The following is a 13687-nucleotide window of genomic DNA, read 5'->3' as shown; positions in this document are numbered from 1 at the left end:
AAAAAGCTGTGCCTGGCGATCATTCGTTTTAGTCTGGTTCCCCTCCCTTGGCCTCCCTTATTATATTTAATTCAGTACTTGCTTTACTAGAGTTCTTGAAATAGTCGCTTACACTGCTGTCAAAAGGAATCGACGCTAAATGCACATTTATAATTAAAAGAAAGACATCTGCTGACAGGTTTGACGCGTTCAGGATATCAGGTATACCATATTAAAATTTCATTGGACTTTGCTATTCCGTATTTCCTAAGCATGAGTATAATTACACTGACACGTGATATCCTCGTCAAGCTTCGTTTGTGTTCTACCGGTAAGTCTAGGCTTTACAGCTTTACCCAGCGTCTGTCTAAGTTTTTAACTTTTTAAGAAGTTGGAATGTTTGTTTTACTTTTTATTTTTGTTTCTCTGCGCAAAAGTTTACTTAGTTCCTGTTGTGTAAACTGCATCTTATTCTTATAACTTTAGAAGCATTCTTGTTCAATAGTTCTGCTCTTTTAATGTCTTCGGTGTCAAGAAAAATATAGCACATTGAAAACATTGCCACAGTATATTAAAACAGCATCCCTACATATATATGTCTGTCCAGATGTAATATGAAAAGAGGAAGCACTTCCTTTGATTAACTTAGTCTATGTGATAGCTTTTTTATTTTTGTCCTTGAAGTTTTGCAACTATTACTGTTTATTTTCAGATGAAAGATTGCTTTCAGCTTGAGTCCATCAGATGGTTTTTTTTTCTGCCCTTGAACTATTACACAAACTTTACGCTTCTTGTCTAGAAATTTTTTTTTTTAAAAGATATCACTGCCCACCTCTCTTCAGCTAAGAGCATTCAATATCCTGAGTGCTCTCCTTCTCCCTGTCCTTTGCCCTCTTTATTCCTAAGGACAATGAAGTTGAAAATGAAGAGGCACCTTCACTGTGAGTTATGTAATTAAAACTCGCCCCCAATCCCCCCACCATTCTCTCCCTCTCTCTCACCAGGGTTCTCCCCAGTTTCCAGCTATTGTCTTTTCCCCTGTTTCCCCTTCTTCTCCTCGTTCTCTGTGCCCTGAGAGAGAGAGAGAGAGAGAGAGAGAGAGAGAGAGAGAGAGAGAGAGAGAGAGAGAGACCCTACACGGAAGAATTTACCCTCTCCAAAGGAGCACAAATTTCCCAGACAGGAAAACAACGTGCCTATATCGTACGCATGTCTCCTATGCAATGAAATTTGAACTTGACATTGTTTTTATCAGTATTTTCATCATAGCTAACTGTAAGGCAGTTCCTACGGTGCATTAAAATGTAGCCGTATAGACATCAACGTTGAGCTCCATTACCGAAACGAGACTGGATGAAACTGGTTTTCCCCTCCATGATACTATAAGGTTGAATTCGACAGTACGAGGAGCCTGAAAATCGGTCCTAAAGCCGTAGGAAGCTTCCCACCCTCGGCCTGTCGGCCAGTAGCAACAAAGAACTACGTTTCATAGCCCCCGCTCTCTCTCTCTCTCTCTCTCTCTCTCTCTCTCTCTCTCTCTCTCTCTCCTCCCCACGGGCCAAACTCAAAGGCGAAACTCATGTTGTCGGTCACAGTCGCCCCGAGGCATTGACGCGACCGGCGGAAGTAGTAGGGTTTGTAACTTCACGTGAATCAGACGGTACGGACCAACACTCGTCTCCGTTCTCTTCAGACGCTTGCTTAGGAATTACGTACGTTTCAGGTCAGTGAAGGATTTTTTACTCTGTCTCTGTCTCTTGACGTGGGAGCATGATGTCCCCAAGTATCAATACCATTCTACGGTGACGCTCACTTTCGCTGTCTTTGGAACGACCGGAAAAAAAGATCGCGCATGAGAGTATCAAGTTCGCTTTCTTTGTTGATTCGTGGGACTGGGAAGTTGACTCAGTAAAGCTACCTCGTCACTGTCATTAGGATTCTACGGTTGTGAGTGCATTAATGATTCTTGATTAACACATTCATACGAATATTCTTCAGGTTTAAAGATTGAAAGAAAGTGATTTTGGAAATGGGTTGCCAGATGCTCACGGGCTGTGTGATGTCGTCTAGTATTTTTTGCTGGTTACCCATCCAAGTACTGTCCACAGCGACGTTATTAATTTTCTCTGACAGGACGTCTAGTGATGCAGCTAATCTATTACTCCTGTTTGAAATATATGCCAATTGTGCATTTACATTTTCCATGTACCCTATAGCCACAATGCCCTTATAACTTTCTCGAATTCTTCACGCATTTTTGGATACGCTTGCCACTACAAAGCCTTAAGATCCCAGTGCAAGAAATATGAAGAAATTCTTATGTGCGGTAACGGGAAACGAACCCGGGTCCGCCAATCAGCTTAAAAAAGCAATAAAAATCGATTGTCCACATGGCTACGATGGTTAGGATGGGTCTATTCCAGCCCTAATATATATATATATCTGAAAACGACAGGTATATGCATGTATGAGAGGCAATAGACTTTTATCCTTCTCGTGATCAGGTCGACCCGGGTTCGTTTCCCGCTACCGCACAACATAACTTCTTCATATTTCTTGCCCTTGGATCTAAAGGCTTTGTAGTGACAAGCGTATCCAAAAATGCGCGAAGAATGTAAAAGTGACCAGCAGATTCTACACACACACACACACACACACACACACACACACACACACACACACACACACACACACACACACACACACATATATATATATATATATATATATATATATATATATATATATATATATATATACATATACATACATATTTGTTTCAAATATATGCCAATTGTGTATTTGCATTTTCCATGCATATGTATACAGTATATATACATATATTACATATATACACACATATATATATACATCCATGGCATATCTGATAAGAATCTGAGTCATATATATATATATATATATATATATATATATATATCTTATATATATATATAATATATATATATATATATATTTGTGTTAGCTCTTCATTTGAGGGATGGGTAGAGCTCTCGGCTAGCACGCTGTTGGCCCAGCGTTCGGCTCTCCGACCGCCCAATGAAGAATTAGAGGAATTTATGTCTGGTGATAGAAATTCATATCTCATCATAATGTGGTTCGGATTCCACAATAAGCTGTAGGTCCCGTTGCTAGGTAACCAGTTGGTTCTTAGCCAAGTACAATAAATCTAATCCTTCGGGCCAGCCCTAGGAGAGCTGTTAATCAGCTCAGTGGTCTGGTCAAACTAAGATATACTTAACTTAATTTGTATGTGTTATCTGTAAGCCCGCCCAATGCCTTTGGCTGGGGTGGTGCCAGAAGGGGACAGCCATCTATAATCTCAGTAGATCTTTAGGGGTGAGGGTGTAGAACCCTACGTCCTCTTCCGTGACTCCAACAGACTGGCGGCAGCAGGCAGTGAGCGAACTACGGACGTGAAAGACGTGGGCATGTTACTTTCCCGTGTTAGGCCCTTTCCACAAAAATAAATATATATATATATATATATATATATATATATATATATATATATACATATGCATATATATATACATATGCATATATATATATATATATATATATACATACATACATACATACATACATATATAATATTGCGCACCAGAACTGTTTTTCTTCCAGATTTCAGCCATTACATTTGGATGAAGATGCAAGCCCCACACTTTGTCCATGCGATGTCCGTATGTTGCGAATGTGGGACAATATTTTTTTTTTTTTTTTTTTGTGTGTATCAGCTATAACCTAACAATAATAAACTCCATGTTCAGGGACTTTCCGCAGTCCAGTCTAGGATTATACTTATATGTAAATCTAATTCTTCAGTTTCCCCGTCTATTTTTGCCATCCTCTCTTACCTCGAATTCATGAATTAAAAACAGCACAACTATAAATTTACATTCAAGAACACGGAGAATCAGTGGTTTGTGCATCCAAAACTGTAGTTATAGATACTTATTGTATATTATGTGTTTTACACAGTTTGATCCCTTCTCTCATGATATTTGCAAATTACGCGTCGCGGAAGTCAGACTTTTTTTCAGTGACTACTCCATATTCCTTGAAGTAGTATTATTGACAATAATAATAATGATGATGATAGTAAGAATTGTTCTTCACCTCAATGACAAATACTGTGCTCTTGAAGTCTGGGCCCTATGACGCCCGAACTTTTGACTTCATTCCGTAGTTGCCAAGTTCTAACCCGTCTTAGGATGCAGGCTTTGAAGGAATTTTCAAGTTTAGTGGTTGTACTTTATTGTGAATGTGTTTATTTTGTTCAGAAAATCAAACAAACAAAACTAAAAAGTTAAAATTACGTTGACGCTGAAAGATAGACATTTCTACTTTTTTATAGGAAACTGCCAAAAAAAAAAAGTAATTAATTCACGGTATTTTTTTTCACGCAAAGCAAAATTTTGATAAACTGACCATTCATTTTTGCATAGTTTAATTACTTATTCCAGCTGGTGAGCAATAAAATGTAAGGTAAAGGTTACAATTTTGATTTTACTTTCTCGAGTTGAAAGAACGTAGAATGTTTCAGATAATTTGCTGTATCTAAGATTATATTTCCTGCTCCGATTCCGGGGTTTGTTACCGTCTTGACGTCAAGTAGCTTTACTTTATCTTCGTATGTTCGAAAAGCAGAACAACAAAAATGAAAAGATGAAGTTGTATGACGACGAAATGTGAGATAAAACAGATATGTTATTTTTTTGTGACACACAAAATTATGTTCTATAGTCTTTTCACTAATATGAAATCTATTGCCATTTATTTCAGCTATGGTTCAGTAAAGCATAAGGAGAAAGATGCAAAAAAATTGATATAGTTTTGTTTAATCACTAAATGTAAAGTTACTTGTCTTGTCGGGATACTGGTGTTGGGATCAGTCTGAGGCTAAATACTATTTTTTCCCGAACTAAGTTTGAAAGGGCAAACAACAAAATTATAAGGTTAAAATGTTGCGCTGAAAATAAAGTAATATAGATACGTTACCTTTTGCGTCCTGGGAAGCTACAAGAAACTGCCTTTGGAATGAGTTATACAGTATTTTGTTACTACAAGCAGCAGAATATGTTACGTACCTCATTCCCTTGCTATGTCGGCTGTGTCCCAAGCTTTATCAGTTACTACCTCCCTAATGAACTTCGGGTATCTTCTTATATCATACCTCGGTTTCTCTGCTATGGTTTATATGCATGACTTTTCATGAGTTTACTTTTAAAGTACTCATAGATCAGTCAAAGGTGACTGAGTGGCTGGATATGTGGTGATGCATACTTGGCAAGCAAATGTGCGCAGAAAAACCCAGTTCTGGTCCCAAATTGTGGGAGTCTAATAAACCTGGAAAAGATAGAGGAATATTAAATTTCTGATGATTCTAATGTTTGATGTTAAGATGCAGCCAATTCTTGACAAGAAGAGTTTGTGATTTATAAGATTTAGAAGAGAACACAGTTGTCTTTCCATTTCAAGTTGATTTGATAGCAATATAGGTTGATGGCCTTTGGCGACTAGTAGAGTATGTTATTCACCTTTTCATTATCAATCACATCATTAATTTGTATATTTCATCTTCATTGTTGCGCTGAATAATCCTGATGGGTTCCGGCGTTTGGTCTTCAAGACCTAAATTTCATAATCAGTCAATCAATCAATCATTCCACTGTGCTCGTTGGGAGTTTGGAACCTAATGTGTTTCCATTATACAAGAGAAGTACGCATGAGTGAATAGCAATTTTATAACTAAGTCGGGTTTAACACAACCACGCATTTTGCATAGCCTTTTACCTTGTTAAAGAAAAAATCGAGAAATAAGGTTTTCCTGATAATCATACAGACTATAAAGTAGCTCGGGTTATGAAAAGAAGACAAAAGAGTAGTGGCAAAGAAAGCCTTGTGGGATTCATTCTCGAAGTAGAAGAGAGGCAGATTTAACACCTAAGAGTAACAAAATAATCAACTTCCTAGTAAAAGTTGTGCAGCAAGAAACTTAGGCAGCAGAACTTTTTCATAAACAGTGAAAACGCTTCTATGACAACAGTACTGCACCAAGAATAATAGATCTACTTAAAAGAGCTGCACTACAGCCTATCTTAGGAGGTGGTTTTAAAGGTAAAAGATGGAGAGTCGTGTATAATGAACCAAACGCAATGGAAATTTGGATAAAAATTTATAATGCTCGTAACCATCTGTTGTTTATCATGGGTAATTTAGCACTATACCGCTGCTTTGCTCTGAAATGTATGGGAAGGTATTTGGCTTATAAGAATTCTGCAGACAAATGGATGCCGTAGTGGAAGTATCCAGAAGAGCATAAATGAAAAAGAATAAATGCCATGAAGGATAAATAAAATATCAGAGTGAGACATTCTGAAAATCAACTTTGCCATAGAACTGAGGGAGAATGCTAGGAAAAAATTATGTCAAGTCTTTAAAACTATTAGCTAAATAGCTTTTAAACGTTGTTTTAATTCGTCTTAGCGGTGAAGGCATAGAAAATTAGAATATGGTGATAATCTTGGAATGTTTGGTGTTCAAAATGTCTAGCATTTAGGACTAGGTTGCTAATTCATGCTATTCTCTACCGGGTGTGACTGACCGCAGTTGCCTGCCTACCAAGGCCCTAATATATTACTTTGGTCAAGAGTGATACGTGGCTTAAAAAGAACGTGCATATTGCCTCTTTCTCGTCTGGAATTAAACTCTGGACCTTACCATAGTTACCACATACACAAACAACACAAAAATATAATCATATGCATATATATATATATATATATATATATATATATATATATATATATATATATATATATATATATATATTGGGTCTTTGTCTGGTTCGATTCCTATGCTATGCTGAGAGGATATTCATGCAGGCATTAAAATCCCTTATGCCTCTGGTGACTCACGTGGTGTATTATGCACGTGATAGACAACTATGGTGGGTTGCAAGGTGAAAGGGTGAAGGAGGGTATGAGGCTAACAACTTAATTGAAAATTCTGGAAATAACACCTGAAGCAATCCCTGCTAAGGGGAAAAGGTCAGAAGGTGATAAAATACACACAAAAATTATTTATGAGATATCGTGGTATTATTGATAACCTCGTTTACAAATTGATTGGACCCAGGTTCGAATCCAGAGCAAGAACGGACTAGGGGCAACCTTCATTAGAGTTTCTGTGCCGATGTTAAACCAGCGACGAGTTGAGTACTTAGAGTTAGCTCTCTGTGGTCAGAAGCAACCAAAATGAAAAACGGTTTTGGGCTATTTACCTTATAGGAAAATATGTTTCACATCTGGCGCGTAGGCTAGCAGCCAGTAACGCATTCAGAAAGGCGAGAAGATCTGTAGAAGTAATTATATACTGTGTGTGTGTGTGTGTGTGTGTGTGTGTATATATATATATATATATATATATATATATATATATATATATATATATATATATATATATATTTATTTATTAGTATATATACATATATTTATATTATAATATATATATATATATATATATATATATATATATATATATATATATATATATATATATATATATATATAATACAAATACATACATACACCTACGCCCCAAAGTATACCTTTGAATACGCGTAGCATGTTAATCATTTAGTAAGGAAAGTTTTCTACACCATCCATCATAAAATATCGTTTCTCAAAAGACAATATAACGCAGTTGCAACCTATCTCAGAAATGAGTTCGTTGGATTTGTTTGTCTGTCGAAAAATCTCTTTAAAGGTCCCGTGCTGTGTGAGGTACCAATTAGCTGCACGTGTATGATCACCAATGAACATGTAAATGATACTCCGTAGTGCTACCAGTGAATGAAAGCGTAAATGATATAGTTTTGGGTTAGTAGGCTAATCACCACTCAGTATTCAGTATTTGTGAAAAAAAATGTGTGTATTCTTAGTGTAATAGTTCAAGTAGCTGATTATACGATCGAAACTGCATTCTACTTTTTCTTCTTTTCCCCAAGTAGCAATCTTCATATTATATTAAGCAGATTTTTGAATAAAATTTGTCTGTTTTCCAATTCGATAAATACAGAACGCCAAGCAATCCATTTTTGGCAGCTGTAATCTGGCAATAATTCCTTGTCATATGTATATATGTGTGTGTGTGTGTATCCTTTTTTACAGTCCTTGTTATTTTGTTTTCCTTACATGGAGCCACGAAAAACAGTTTTTAACTTCACTTCTGTGATAGGCATTTGGGAGAATGAATGAGGGTCTAAATCGGATTTTCTTGTTTCCACAATGCATCATGCCAAATTTATATATACCCGCCATATGTAAGTTCGTATGTATACCAGTATGTGCAATAGCTTTTCTCATTTGCAGTTTAATTTTTTAATGAAGTAGATACTACGGAATGTGAAAGTTAAATTCGCAATTTTTATTCCTTAAACTTAGCATGGTTTCAACTCTGCCACAAGAAAGTCTGAAAAGATCTCAGAAAGCCATAAATAGTGACATAGTTTAGTTTAGCTGAGGTTGAGACTTTAATACAGTTCTGCGGTTCCTTCTGACTTTCTCGAAGGGACAGACGTTAACCGTGAAATCTCTGAACCTTTTTAATGGGCCGTGAACAACACATATAACCACTTCTACCAACCGCAATTTTTCTTAACGGTTTTCACCCGAGGCTGTGCGCGCCTGTGCGTATGACTGTCTGTGTTTTTGCACGTGTGTATGTACTTATTTACTGGTGCATTGTGCACTTTTTAATGCGTGTTCTAATATGCGTTCGTGTAATTCTTAACGTAAACAGAACTTGCATTTGCAGCGTTATTCCGAGCAAAACGTTCAATTTGTGAACAAAGACCTTCAAAGGGGAAAAATGGATAGGTTTAAAACAGAAAATACTTGAGGATATTCAGTGTTTAAAGTTCACGTACTAGTACGGAGAAATTCGAATTAGTGCAAATGTAAATATATGCGAGCTTATGTAATTATAGGACTTTGTATACAGTATATTAACACAACAGTCTGTCATTATATTTCACTCTCCATCTATGCCTGGTTCTTCGAATAGGCATCGCTTGTGTCCTATGATATTCAGAGGTAAGATAATACGCTGGATCTTGCAATTATTATTCCAAGATACACGCTTAGCGACGTTTCCACTCTACGCGAATGAGAAGAAGAAGAATATTCAAATCGCATGATGGTGGAGTGATCTGATTTTGACTTTCTCGTGACATTATCTTGGATGAGGTACTTGATTTTGAGTTGCTTTATGCTTGAGCGACCATCTTTTCCCGTCTTTTTTGGTTTTTGTTTTGTTATGGCCATGGGTACCCAAAACAACCCCTGACCTAATAAAAAGTGTGAGAGCTGACCCGCCTTGTGAAAAGACCATGAGCGAGCTAGTTGGGGGTGGCAAGTGACAAGATCTCGAGAGCAAGGCCTAGAGCGGTATCTGCAAAACAATCACAACCCGACGGCCTTCCGAAACAGTGGAAGCCTTCGATTATACCTTGTCAAGGAGGACAGGTTGCGGGGAACATCCCCCGATATGAGACTTGCTTTCCAGAGAAGGGTTATGTCTACGATAAACTGAAAGAAAATGATCAGGGAGAAATCAAAGCCTATTTCGACAACCAAGGCACAATAGATTTGAAAACTGAAATGGCAATTCGGAAGGATTTGTTTTCTTCGCCCTTTTTTTTCCTCGGTTTATTCTTGCATTAATCTGTCTTGTATCTGTAACGGTTTATAATTGTAATTATCGTTTGCACCTTATTTTGAAAAATTGGCTTTCTAGCATTCTCTTGATGCAATAAGTTTCGTCTAAAAAGAAAGGTTTGTATTTTTAAGCAGAGGCCAATGGGAAGGCCACCACTGTCCTTGTATGGTTTTTAATTATATTCCCCAAGAAATCACGAGAAGAAAGGGGAGGGAGAAAAAATGTAAGGTTTAACATCGACAGCCCTTATTCATTTCTAAATTTAATTCCAACAGGATTTTTCTCTTGAAACAGAATGGGATGGCGCATAAGTACAGCAGAGTCATTAATGGAACAGTTCCATATGCCAGTGTTGAAACCACTTAGCGGTTTCTTGAATGTAATTTGCATTTGTGGTTTTTTTTCACCACCCTCTTCGTTATTTAGAAAGAGGAATTTGACAATAATGATAGCGATGATTATGATACTGATATTCCTCACTACAGGTGGATGGTATAGATACTCTAGGAAGATCGGGATGCAGAGGATGATAAAAATTAGAAGAAATTTTATGCAGCATGCACAGACTTAATCGAACGTAAGTGCCAGAGATCGATACGAAGATCTGGGATGAGATATTCAACAAAACTTAAGTTTTCTCGAACAATTTACAATGCGAGTGGTCTGTTGAAGGCAAAACTGGGGAAAAATATTCAAAACATATCTAAGTGAAAGTTTGAAACAAAAAATTGCCCTAAAAAGGTCTCTCTCCAATAATCTTGAAACTCTCGAGATGCAAGATTTTGAGTGATAAAAAAATTAAAGTTTGGGTAAGTTTCTTGAAAGCGAATTTGTTGTCAAGAATGACTCCTAGAATTTAAATGTTTCATGTGGTTACAGACACATTGTCAATGAACAGAATTAGTTAATAAGGCCGATTCATATGCCTTTTAATAATTCTTTGCGTTTTTTTCGGTGTTCAGCTTCATTCCCCACAATCTGCAACATACCCTGATGTTAGCAAATCTCTCTTAAGAGAATCGGCAAATGCAAGTCCATCATTAGGAAATGGGATGAGTGAAAATAAAATGGCATCATCTACATGAGCAACCAGTTCGTTTTGTAGGCTTAAAGACATAATGGGCATATGTAATCTAAATGAGAGACTCAGAAGACTAACCACCAGAGATTACATTCCTGTAATCATTATAGTGCCCAGCAGACTCTTTAGTATCTGTTAGAAATTTAATAGTAATAATATTAAATACTCCCTTAGTTCCCTTTCTTTGAAACTATTACTATGAATATATCTCGTTTCCTTTCTGATATTTACTACCCTGAAGTGTTTTTGGGAAAGATCTTTTCCAATTACAACGAAAGGAAAAGCTCTACATATATTCTGTCAACAGAAGAGCGCACCCTCTCAGAAAGAAATGGGCAAATATGCAAACATACCATTGCATGGGTATTCTGCACATCTATTCATAAATTGACACACAATAAGTAAATGTTTTACGTAGTACATAGAAAAAAAAACCATTAGTTTTGAAGGATAAGAGGGACCGAGTGGTTAGCTCCCTTTAAAGCTACGAGTTGGTATTCAACTTTCGCCTCTTACATTAAAAATGAGACGAAAAGTCATAGGACAAAGTGCTACTTTTTCCGTGATGAAATGCCAGGGTTGTTTGTAAAAAGTGTCTGAGCCCGCTTGTGTCTGGGCGGGTACGTAGGCTTGCGTGCGTATTATCTCTACGAATACGTCTGCTGTGACAAAGTACACCGTCCCGCATCTGTGAGGGAAACCGCGCTGTTTATTGTTCCCCAAAAATCAATACGTCTCTCTCCAGAGCTCCGCATGATCAGATATACATTAATAATTACGAGTCCTCTGTAGCTGTCTGGCCACAGACTACTTACACTTGACCAAACTGATTTGATTATGAATTAGAATTTATTTTTTTTTTTCGAAAGCATAGTCCTTGGATATTACTTGAAACGAGATAGCAAACCTTTGGTTTTGCTATAACCATCCAATTGTCACTAGTAACCACAACTGGTCTATCAATGATAACTCATCATAAAGATAAAACATGAGTTTAGACTTAAGCGGTTAATCTCCAGCTGGGAAAGCGAAAGAAAGCATGGAAATGGTGTGTTTTACACTGTACGGAATATATTAAAGAAAAACACACGCACACACCAAAACGCCCTATATCAAGAAACGAACCAGCATCAACCCTTAATGTATGCCAAACAAATATAGCAATGCTTTCTGAACAAATGGTCTTATCCTATATTCTCCAGGGAACGTAGAGCCGCGCACACGTTTTGAGTAGTGCCTATGGAAGATAGTGCCTTATTGATCTAAACATAACCCGTCTTAGGTGTCGTACGCTATCAAACTCAAAGTAGGGCGTCGTGACACAGCCGAGGGCTTCGCTTGGACTTCCTTGTATTTTCAGTGAATAAGATTTGAAAAACGCCAAACTAAGTCTGTAATGCCATGGCAAATTACTGTTACTTGCTCATACCTTATGCGAAGGGACCCACGTCGCCATCATTATGCTTTGATTCATAGTTTTAAAAAAAGGTCACAATGATTGTGGAAAATGACATATTTTACGGATATTTATTTATTTAAAACAGCCACGGGTGGAAAGTTTACACCCATCGTTAGGAACTCCCAATCCTCAATATGCTCAAGCCACTCATCTTTTTGTATACACTGCCCTTAGAGATTTTTAAACAGGGCTCGTAGAACTCCCTAACAGTGTCCACATATATATATATATATATATATATATATATATATATATATATATATATATATATATATTATATATATATATATATATATATATATATATATATATATATATATGTATATATATATATATATATATATATATATATATATATATATATATATATATATATATATATATTATATATATAAATACGCACACACACACATACATATATATATATTATATATATATTTGGAAGGAAGTATATTTGTTAATGGTAATATAAGAGATATGTAGTCAGCCCTACTGGGTGATGATAAGATTTACAAAAACCTAACAAAAAATCCCCTTGATCAAGTCATAAAAAATTTCAATGGCACAGTGAAAAAATCAAATGGCACAGTGAAAAAATCCTTAAAGATAAAAAACAACTAATAGGTCAGTTGTCAGTAAAATTTCCCTCGTTACCTTACTTGTACGGATTAGTAAAAGCGCGTATAAAAAATAATCCTATGCTGCCTATTATCAGTACCGTTGGCTCAATATCATATAAACTTTCGAAATATATTACCAAGCTCTTGTCCCCGTTGCTTGGAACTATCTCCGATTCTCACGTATATAACTGTCTAGATTTAGTTGATAAATTAAACAAAATAACTTTTTGCCTCACTGAGAGATTCGTTAGTTTTGATGTTTGTTCTCTTTTTACTAAAGTCCCTGTAGATTCTATTTCAGAGTATCTTAGTAATGAACTAATCCATCATGAATTACCTCTACCTGTAAGTCATATTATTTCACTCACTAGGTTGTGCATTTGTGATTGTAAGTTTATATTCAATGGCGCATTTTACCAACAAATATTTGGTATGGCAATGGGCAACCCTTTATCCCCACTCCTCTCAAACTTGTACATGGAATTCCTTGAAAAACGATATATGCCTAATATCGTTTATACTCCTTCAAAGTGGTATTAGTATGTTGACGATATTTTAGCTGTTTTACCTGCTGATATTGATGTAAATGATTTACTCTCTAATTTGAATAACCAGGTACCATCCATTAAGTTTACTTTAGAATTAGAAAAAGACAATTGTCTCCCTTTCTTAGATGTTTTAATACATAGAGAACCATTTCAATGCAAATTCAGTATTTACAGGAAACCAACCAACCAACTTGACTTATGTCCATTTTTATTCAGGCCATCACCTTAGCATCAAAATATCAATTTTTTCTTCTATGTT

The 13687-nt window shown here is 36.3% G+C and overlaps 1 protein-coding gene across 3 annotated transcripts in view; it reads left to right on the top strand.

Moving 5' to 3' along the window:
* The first annotated feature begins 1442 nt into the window (after positions 1–1442).
* The window catches only part of LOC136843162 (uncharacterized), a 36430-nt gene continuing 24185 nt past the window's right edge, over positions 1443–13687 (top strand). Inside the window, exon 1 of one of the 3 annotated variants that reach the window (XM_067111216.1) lies at positions 1443–1702. The gene's annotated coding sequence lies outside the window, so the exon portion shown is untranslated. Of the gene's footprint in view, positions 1927–13687 lie in introns of all 3 variants that reach the window. The other 2 variants (XM_067111217.1, XM_067111218.1) reach the window with 2 other exon arrangements.

The sequence above is a fragment of the Macrobrachium rosenbergii genome, chromosome 11, assembly GCF_040412425.1.
Source record: "Macrobrachium rosenbergii isolate ZJJX-2024 chromosome 11, ASM4041242v1, whole genome shotgun sequence".
Classification (NCBI taxonomy): Eukaryota; Metazoa; Arthropoda; class Malacostraca; order Decapoda; family Palaemonidae; genus Macrobrachium; species Macrobrachium rosenbergii.
The sequence above is the reverse complement of the archived record's forward strand: the minus strand, read 5'-3'. Positions and strand labels throughout refer to the sequence as shown.